Below are 8,804 nucleotides of genomic sequence, written 5' to 3'. Positions count from 1 at the left end.
ACAGAATCACTTTTCCTCTCCCATGACAGTATTTCCCTATAGTAGATGAACGTATATTGATATTAAATTTGTTTTCTCATGGTCACATATTAATGTAAATGTGTCTAATAGAAAGCCAAGGGAGTATATAATTTTATTGCTGGGAGTGGACAGTGGATTAAGAAGAGTAAATTTAGAATGAGAACTACTTATGAAAAGACAGGTGGAAGAAGAAGTTCCAGTGAGAGATACTGAGAAGTGAAATCAGACTTATAAGGTAAACCAGGAGAGATTCGTCTCAGATAAGCCAAAAAGGAAGAGAATTTTAATAATGAGTCAAGGGTCAACAATGTTAACAATGTCAAAGACAAGTTAAGCTGACTGTACCCTGAAGCAAGGCATTGGACTTAGTGGTTTAGAGGTCACTAAGTGATTTTATTTGTTTTACTTTGCTTTGGATACTTAGAGATTTCTAATATTTATTTTGTTTTAGAACTATGTAAAATATTTACATAGTTTCAAAGTCAAGTATGCAAAGCATGTCTGCCTTCTATCTCTGTCTTCTCCATCCTATTCCTTCTTCCACCCCACTGGTAACTATTTCTTTTGTATTTCATTATTTATTTTTCCTTTGAGTTTTAGATTTGAGACTTTCATTTTTTTCATGCCCAACTGAGTCTAGGTGGTTGACTCTTATTGCTACTCTCACCCACTGACCCCAATCCCACTACCCTTCACAAGAAGAAACACTTTAAGTCTATAGCTTAGCGAGTACTGAGCTTTGTCAGCTGACTTGTAATGGGTCAAAGTGCAGGCAGAAGGGTCAGTGGCATTGATCTTCCTTGGCATCCAGGAATTGATTAGCCTGTCAGCCTGGCACTCAAAAGATTTGTTGGTAGTAATAGCCTTCTTTAGTTTTAGGAGTACTGAAGGGAAATATTTGTCATGAAGTTGCCATCTATTGCATCATCAGCCTGATGTTCAATATATTCCTGTAAATTCCTAAACCAGAAATTCTTACCTAAGTTTATCCCATCACTGAAACCTTCTTTTGGTCACCAGGGAATCTATCTCTTTAAGTATCAGACTAGAGTCCTCAAATCTCTCTCTCAGGAGATGTTTTCTATCCCATTCTTTGGTATTCTCATTTCTGGTGGCAGAGACAAGTAATAGAAGAAAATCAGTGATCCACAAATGGGGCCCTCAGTTCAAGGCCATGGGCAGCAGTAGTTTGATCTGTGCAGAGAACATCAAACAAGCATTGTTCGTTTAGAAGTCTCTTACTCTTTTCCTTGACTTTTTCAGAAGAATGAATTTTTGTGAAAATATATATAACCTTGTGAAAGTTTATCTGAACCTTCTCCAGAGAATATCACCATGCTATCTGTGCTCTTCCAAATGTACTTGGAAATTAAATCCGTATCTACTGAAGCATGGATTATTGTAACGCCATCAGTTTCCAAGGAAAATATGACATCATCCAGGACCCAAATACCTTCCTTAGAGTTAAAAAGGCCTTCATGATGTTCACTCCCAGTATAATTTGCCACCTTTCTAACAGCCAGTAAATTGAGACTATCTTCCATGTCAGTTGCACGTGTCTGGAGAGTACTATACTTGGGCTACTTTCAGCTGCTTCAGCAGGTCCGGAATCCAAGTCCCCTGATTAAAAGCACCTAGACCTTCTATCTGTCATCAAATGTTTCTTAATAGCATTGTCAAAGAGGATCTGGAAGTATGCATGTATATAAGGAAGAAAAAATAACATGAATAAATCTACTTCCCTAAACAAACATTAATTACTTTATCCCATTGGAATCTTGTTTGAGTTTCAGTTTTAAGGATTGTTCCCTGTCTCTTGCATCATCATTTTCCTGCTATCTACTGGATCATTTATAATGTATGCAGATATATACATGTTGGAATATCTCTCTTCTATTTCTCACTCTCCTTTATAGATAGCAAAAGTCCTTGAAGAGTTGTCCATACTTGCTCTCTTCAGTTCTCCTCACCTAGCTACATAATTTCTGTCTCAAAACCTGGGAATAGTTTCTCTGAACTGTTATGGAGGGCATGCAGAAGTTCATCTCTACAATGATGATACTTAACCATTTCCACTGATGTAACTTTACCATTTGGCTTTAAATCCAAAACTTTATAGTGTCCTGGAAAAAAAGGCTCCACTTTGAAAAAAGAGTTGTGATGTGCTCTTCAAGTTAACAAAACTTTTAGCTTCTGAACCCACAGCCAAAAAATCCATCTTCTATAATGACTTTAAACAAAGGTCTGATTCCTTAGGTGTCTCTCTGCCCAAGAACACTTTCTTACTCACAGTATCCAATAAAATAAATGCAAACACCCCATCTAGCATACAAATTGCTTGCTCAGTTCCTCCTTTGTTATAAAGATGAAGGATTATCTCATTATCTGCTTTGGTCTGGTAATCAGATTCAAAATAGTATTTCATCTCCTTGTGGTTATAGATCTCACCATTGTAACCAACCCACAAATAAGGATATTTCTTAGCTCAAAATGTCTGCATCCCAAACAGTTGGTCAACTACTGCCAGCCACTGAAATCCAAAGCTGCAGTTGTTGTAGCCATTGATATTCTGAAGACGAAATGCATCTGGACTCTGTGTGCAATCTTCGTATGACTCAGACACTGAGCAGATGGACAGTCATCACTGCCTAAAGGACCCCAAATGCCACACGTGGTGCAGCAGAGCTACAGGATCTCTGTGCGTGCTCAGGCCAGGCTGTCAGGAAGGGGGAGGAAAGGGCTGTGGACTATCTCCATCATCTGTTTTATTACAAGTGTATCTATTATAATCTGTATCTATAGTTCTCTTTTGTTAGATAAATGCTAGCAAACTATGCGTACTCTACCTTGATTTTTCTCTTTCAACAGTATATCCTGGCAGTCATTCCACTGTTGTATATAGAGATTTTCCTCATTCCTTTTCACACATACATAGTCTCCCATTATATGGATGTTCTGGTACATTTTAAGATAGAATAAGGATACTAGGAAAGATTCAAAGCAGGGGAAGCCTTTCAGAAGAGGAGGCCTTTTATTTTGCCAACCTGTAGGTAACTTGAGGGTCCCAGAGACTGAGATGATGAAGCTAACAGGGAGATGGCTGAACATTATTAATACAAGATTGCTTCTGGTCCTATATAATAAACCCCTTTGTTCTCTGAGCCGAAGAGGAACTGGAAGGATTTGAAGAAAGAAATTGGCTTTTTCCTTTCTTCCTATACTTCTCATTTTGTATAGTTTCTTTCATTTTATAAGGTTTTAAAGGAGGCCTAGAGCTAACCCGGAGTGCAGCCATCTGTCGCAGGAGAGGCATCTAACAGAGTATCAGGGAAGTCCTGCTTTCACCTTTGGGAAACCACTTTCTTGATGCTTGATATTTCTCCTTTGACTCTTACTGGAATCAGTTCATTGGGTAGATGAGGTGTCCCTTCAGAAGTCTCTGAATTGAATACAAAATAGCTTAACTCCAAAGCCCTGTTATACACTAGATCCCAAAATTCACTCTAGTCTATTTCCCATCTTGAATTCTGCTCAGCCATATTGTCCAATAAAGCTTACCAAAGAGAGTGTTTCAGTGAGTACCATGTAATAGCATACCTAGCAACGTACACACATGCACAACCCTCAGTGGGGTTAATGGAACTAAAATCAGGGAAAGTAAAGCATAGAAAATGTTTGCTCTTCTGTTTTCCTCTCTGTTAGCCCACTTCCTTGCCTCTCCTCAGAAGAGTTGCTGATAGGATTGATCCTACTCAACTGACGTAGTCACACAGAGGATGGGATCACTGTGCTTTAAAAGATTATACACAAAGCCTATATGAAGAAGATTTTGAAGCAGTCCTGAAAAATCACAAAAGTGGGGAAAGAAAAATAGAAACACATTCCTCATTCTTGGATAGGACCATTCAACGGCATAAATATGTCAGCTCTCCTGAGGTTAATATATACATTTAATGTAATTCCCAAAAAAGATGCCAGGGAAACTTTTCCTGGCACTGGATCCTGAACTTCAAGTAGAAAAATAAATAAGCCAGAATATCTGTGAAAGTCTTCAGAAGGAAGAGCAACGAGAGGAGGCTGGCCTTACTATGTATTAAAAAATACTATAAAGACCCTATAATTAAAACAGTGTGGTTTTGATGCCTGGCTATATACACAAACAAGTAGAAATAGTTCTAAATATGTATGGAAATTTAACATATGACAAAGGTAGCATCTTAAATCATTGAGGGACAAGATTAACTTTAAAATGGCATTAACATGACTAGAGAGTCATTTAAAAAAAAGATATGTATTTGGATTTACATTCCCCTTAATTTAAATTATATTTACTCCAAATAGATGAGTTATTTCAGCATACAAAAATGTAAATATAAGTTCAAGAAAAAAAATATGCCTACCTCTTTATAACCTGGACATGAGGAAGAACTAATATAAATTCCAGAAGATTGATACATTTTGTCTATCATATCTATCTAAAATAGATATAAACTTTTGCTTGGTAAAAGCATCATAAGCGAAGTCAAAAGACAAATAAAAACTAGGAGAAAATATTTGCAGCTAAATTAGTTAATAACAAAATAGCTAATTTCTGCCATGGATAAATAAGTAAAAAAATAAGGAAGAGTATTAAGAGGTGCTGCAACATGGGTGAACCTCAAAAACATGCTAAATAAAAGAAGCCAGTCACAAAAGATCACATACTCCGTGATACTGTTTATATGAAACATCCAGAATAGGTAAATCTATAGAGACAGAGAGTAGGTAAGTGCTCATCTAGGCTGGGTTGGGTAGGGGTGGAAGTTGGGAATGAGGGGTGATGCTGATGGGTATGAGATTTCTTTTGAGGGTATTAAAAGTGTTCCAAAAATATATTATGGTGATGGTTGCACAACTCTATAAATATACTAAAAATCATTGAATTGTATACTTTAAATGGGTGAACTGTATGGTATATAAATTATATCATAATAAAGCTATTTATGTATATATAAATTTATATATATATTAAAGACAAAAGCCCAGTAGGAAAATGGCCAGAAATGTTAAGAGACAGTTCATAGAACATAGAAGGCAAATGCCTGTGAAACATTTGAAAAAAATAGTCAGCACGTTTCCTCAGAAAAGAAATGCAAATTAAAGTATATTGAAATACTGTTCTTCACTCATCAGATTGGAAGTGTTGGGAGACAATCTTCATGGTGTTTCTACACATCATGTGACAGTTTTTATTCTCCACTATCTTTTCAAGGATGTTTGTGTGGCAAATAGATAGAGAAGACAAAAATAGTGCCTCCCTCTGTGACAGAGGACAAATTTGTTTCCAGACCAGGATAATAAAGATAACATCTTCCTCTGGAGTAAATGATGGGCAGATTTTTTAGCAGCCCCTTATAAGATTAGGACTAATCTCAGTGTTCCTCTGCTGTGACACAAACTCCCCTGGGCACAGTATCTACCTGGGTGGCTCCTCAATATCCCCATGGAATTTGGGGGGCACGATAAACCAATGCCAACATGAAACTCAGGCTCCCACTGTGCCATAAATAATAGGTTCTTTTGCTTCCAACCTAAGAGTTTAGTGTCTTCTGGCAGCACCCACAAAGGCTAACTCATTAACCTGCAAGGAGGATAAAATCTCGTACCCTTCCCAGTTCTTTACCAGAAGAAATCCAAAAGCTTAACAACACACTCTTGGTAAGCTTGGGAAGAAACAAATATTCTTACACATTGCTGGTGGGGTTGCAGAATGGCAAAACACCTCTGGAGGGAAAATTTGGCAATATATAATAAAATTATGTGTGCATTTACTCTTTGACTCAGTGGTCCTTCTAGGTACCTAGCTGAAGGTAAACCTCCACAAATGCAAAATATAAAATGCACTGTGCTCTGCATTGTGAAATTATTTGTAATGGGAAAAACTTGATATCAAATCTGAGTATCCATCAATAGAAGGCTGATTGAATAAACTATGGCATATTCACACATAAATACATTTGTATATACTTATACATATGTATATGTAATTATTTTTGTGAGAATAGAATAAACAAGAAATTTTAGAAAATGGAAATTGTTTATAGAGGATTGGTAGAATGGGTATAGGGGACAAGGGTGGGAGCAAGAATTCTCCAGGTATCCTTTTTCTATAGTTTATAGACTTCTGGATCAGGTAAATGATTTACATATTCAAAAAATAAAATTAAGTAGAATAAGAAAACAACCCTAAAGTTGAACACAAACAGAAACAAATAAATGGAACTGAACATAACACTTAAATCACATTGAGGAAATAAAGTTACTTTGGAACACAGAACAGTGTAACATTTTCCACACATAAACTCTTAAGGATAAATAAAACTGCAAAGGTATTTTAAACTGCATTCAATAAATTTGTTGTTAGTAATATTTTTGTTCATAATGTATACTTTTATATAATATAAAATATTATAAAATATACTTCTGTATATTATAAAATAAAAAACAAAACAAGTAAATATTAATGTTATTAGGAACCAAGATTTCTAAGTTAAGAAGATAAGAAGAAAAGTACTATGATGTTAACTTTGAATTGGAAGTATCAACATGAATTTATGAGAGAGATAAATATATATATTAATATATATATGTGTGTGTGTATATATTTTTTTAGATTTGACACGTGTGTGCCTGCTATATGTGCCAGGCACAAGACATATAATAATGAATAATAAAGGTATAGCCCCTACTATGATAGAATTTACAGGAGATGTTAAGTAATGACACAATTACAGTGCAATTAAGCCTAGCATTTATTTCACCATGAGTTTACATCATCACCACTCAGTATATGAAGTTCCCCAGCCTGAAAAGCAGCCCAGTCGTGTTATTAAGACAGAATAGTCAGTGCCAACTTTAAGAGAGAATGAGTACTCAGAGTGAGGGCAACTTTTGCCTAGAAATGAACAGTTGGGGTCACTCCCAGTGTGTAGGAATGTTAGTTTTCTAATGACAGGAATTAAGTACACAGGCTGGTGCTGAGCTATCCAAGCTTGCACTGACAAGCAGTGGTGCCTGTCATTCCCAGACAAGATTGAGAAATATTCTGTACCTTCCCATCTCCATCTAATAAGAAACATCTTGCTTGGAGTCAAGCATGGCGTGAAAGGAACTGACAACTAGTTTTCAGTCCAAAATTTTCATAGGAAATACATGTTCATCACCTTGAGTGATGGTGTCACTCTTCAAGATTGGTCCAGTGTCAGTGACTTAATTATGAAAGAAACTATGAGCTAGATCTAAAGCAAAAGAGCTTGGGACTGAGTTTAAGTGGTGCGCCGGTCTTGTAAGGCATGTGAAGGTGAGATAGTCTCTGAAAGTACACCACCTGTTTCCTGCCTTTTCTTAAAGTTTATTTTTTGGGGGGGAGGTAATTAGGTTTATTTATTTATTAATTGGAGGCACTGGGGATTGAACCCAGGACCTCGTGCATGCTAGGGAGGCACTTACCACTGAGCTATACCCTCCCCCTCCTACTTCTTTTTAAAACCCTGTTTCTGTTAAATTTAGTTCCTAAAGACTAGCGCCTATGAAAGGTCCACAGGTGGAGACAGGAATCTCCCTTTCTGGTACAATGTGATAGAGTTTCAGATTTCTGGTTGGCCTGTTAAGGTGTTTGCTGTCTAAAAAGTCACTTAGTGGTTGAGTTAGAGATACTACCAGATACCTAGGAACTGGTACCAAGTGAAGCCGAGTGGTTCCCACAGGAAAGTGAATACAAAGTGGGTGGTTTCATTGTATACTTTAGCCATGTCATAAGCAAACTGTAGCCAGTATTGGACGTATGCCTAGAAGTGACTAAGGGCATATTGCAAAGGGCAGTATCAGGGATAGGAATCTTCTGTGCAGTGGTGTGCTGGTAAATGTTTAACAACAGATTTTTCAGTAGAGTGGGAGTGGGGGCAGGGGCGTGATTTGTAGTGTTTTCTGATTTCCGTTCTGTAAGTATTTCCACAGGCTGATTTCAGGCTCCTAGGGATTTAACAACTGTCTGGCAGATTCCTGACAATTTAGCAATTGGTTTTCATAAGCTGGTTCTATCTGTCACTAAGACAAAAGGCAACAATTCAGACCAAGGAAGTTCAAGAGTTTCTAAAAGTTTAACTACAGTTGAGAATTCCTTTTGTCTTTTCTGTATTGCCTAAGGATTGAAGGTGATATGAGCAGTGAAGGATTCTTCTGTACCTTGTTTTTCTTTTCTTTTTTTTTTTGTTTTGTTTTTGCTTCATCTTTTATTTGTGGGGTTTATCCATGTGGATATTTTTGCTCTAGTTCTAGAATGATGCAAAATACTTTCTAAAGTGCAAATACAATATCACTTCCTGGATTAAGATTCTTCAGGTTTCTCACCTCAAAGAATATAGATTAAAAAAAACCAAACGCATCTAAAGAGAATGAGTAAAGAACCTAGTGTGGCAAAAGGAGATGTCTTTGAATGTTATGGGGGAATCACTGCATTGTTAAGTCTTTTGATCCCTCAAGAGAAGTAGAAAATTTGGAATTTTATGTGAATGCTGCCATATTTTGAATATAGTTAACCAACTCAACTTAGCATGCCACTTGTGTGCACGTGCGTGCGCATACACACACACACACACACACACACACACACACGGCTAAAACCAAACATAGCCTTATGCCATATGTGGCCCATTTTTGCCACATTTTGATTTCTGGCCTCAAAGATAAAACCCATCCACTCTGTAGTACAATATTTACTTTCTTCAGGATCTGGCCCCTTCCTC

The 8,804-nt window shown here is 36.9% G+C and overlaps 1 pseudogene; it reads right to left on the bottom strand.

Moving 5' to 3' along the window:
• Positions 1–684: 684 nt before the first annotated feature.
• On the bottom strand, positions 685–3,316 carry LOC105094113 (asparagine synthetase [glutamine-hydrolyzing]-like; annotated as a pseudogene).
• Positions 3,317–8,804: the final 5,488 nt, after the last annotated feature.

The sequence above is a fragment of the Camelus dromedarius genome, chromosome 13 (assembly GCF_036321535.1).
Source record: "Camelus dromedarius isolate mCamDro1 chromosome 13, mCamDro1.pat, whole genome shotgun sequence".
Lineage (NCBI taxonomy): Eukaryota > Metazoa > Chordata > Mammalia > Artiodactyla > Camelidae > Camelus > Camelus dromedarius.
Note: the sequence above shows the minus strand (reverse complement) of the source record. Positions and strands in the feature narration are given on the sequence as shown.